This window comes from Bactrocera latifrons, unplaced genomic scaffold (genome assembly GCF_001853355.1).
Source record: "Bactrocera latifrons isolate USDA-ARS-PBARC rearing strain unplaced genomic scaffold, ASM185335v1 scaffold_58, whole genome shotgun sequence".
Classification (NCBI taxonomy): domain Eukaryota; kingdom Metazoa; phylum Arthropoda; class Insecta; order Diptera; family Tephritidae; genus Bactrocera; species Bactrocera latifrons.
Genome location: NW_017537245.1, coordinates 1135839 through 1137495, shown reverse-complemented (window position 1 = coordinate 1137495; position 1657 = coordinate 1135839).

The following is a 1657-nucleotide window of genomic DNA, read 5'->3' as shown; positions in this document are numbered from 1 at the left end:
AATAGTTTGACGGCTTACTCCAGCTCCATTTTTCTAGCAGACACTGTGTCCAATATATCATATTTAGTTAGTTATCATGCTACCCTAGGCATAAGATAATTTGCTATGAAAATTGATTAAATYCGTCCAACTTCGAATAGTAATGCASTCTGATTTATTGGTTCATTCCTAATGGTGCTTTTACTCGAACTTGGCATTTCTTATTTAATTTATTTATGAAGGGATTCCTTTTAGGGCTCTTATTAAAGCTCCTACTTCCTAAGACAGTCTCTTCGACATACAATTATTAAAATCTTAGATTTAATGAAGCGAGTCATATTTTCATATCTTTAGAAATTAATAAAAGACAATAAACCTCACTGGATATACAATTTGTGGCACCTTCTGATTTTACCTTATTATAATTATTATAGGAATTATGGCAATTATATTAAAGTTAATGGCTACTTGAAAATTATAGCATTTAATTCAAACTATAGATATCTAACTTCCGACACGCGTTGAAAAGAAGTAAATACTAAAATGTGAGGAAGGGATAAGTTAGGGTGTAACCGAACCTTTCATACACTCGCAATTTTTAAAGATCAAAGCCTTAATATCAGTGATTGGAGTTTAGACCGATTTCATTTCTAGCTAGTGATAAAGCAAAACACTGAATTTCAATAAAACATCGAGCATGTTAAGTGGAAAGTCAAAAATTCCTATATCACGTATCTTGGAGAAGTGTTGAGTCGATTATAATAATTTTCAGGTGTGAATTTTAGAATAGCATCTCCGGATTTCGGGGTTAAAATTAGTATGTACGGATACAGGGCGTTATCCAGATTAAGAAAATATATATATGTATATATAGTTGCCGGTGACTTATTGAGATATTTGCATTGAAAGTTCAAAAATTCAACTTCAAAGTGGGCGGTGAAACGCCTAATTTTATTTCCATTGTCTAATTTTGAGACAACCTGCTGAGCAAACAAGTGGGACTTGAGAGGGCATGGTTATAAGTCGATGGWTTATATGGTAAATAATACAAACATAATAGGGGCAAGACATAGACATAATTTTAAACCACAGATGCTCATCAATATTCGAGAACTGTATCAAAAAACACGTGAGTATGCATACCAAGAAATATGAGCATCAATTATCAATTTTTTCTGCATAAGGCACTAACAGCAGAGTCCCCGGAATTTAACTCGTTTTKTCRTCCTGCTAATTTACATGTATAACTTTATACATATTTCGATTAGGCTTCTTCCTCTTCTTTATTTGTCGCAGACACCGCATACGCGGATATAGCCGCGGTCTTACATGTCTTACGGTTAGATGGACAGAACATTTATACTCTGCAGCAACATGTTGTGTGAGCATAAAAAAGCAAGAAGAAGCGTTAAATTTAAATTTGATTCAAAATTGTTACGCTTATCTCAAAAATTACACCTTTCGTTGGTTCATTTTATGATGCGTGTAAAAACCAAAGGCGAATGTGACGAATTGTTATGTGTTGCGCTTTGAGAATCATTATCGCGAGAGGGTTTACATCTCGCAAAAGCAAAAACAAAAGCAAAATACGTGGATGACATGWCTAAACTTATATAATTTACATACCAAACAACAACAAAAGCACACTAATTTCCCAACACAAACATTTCTCACACGC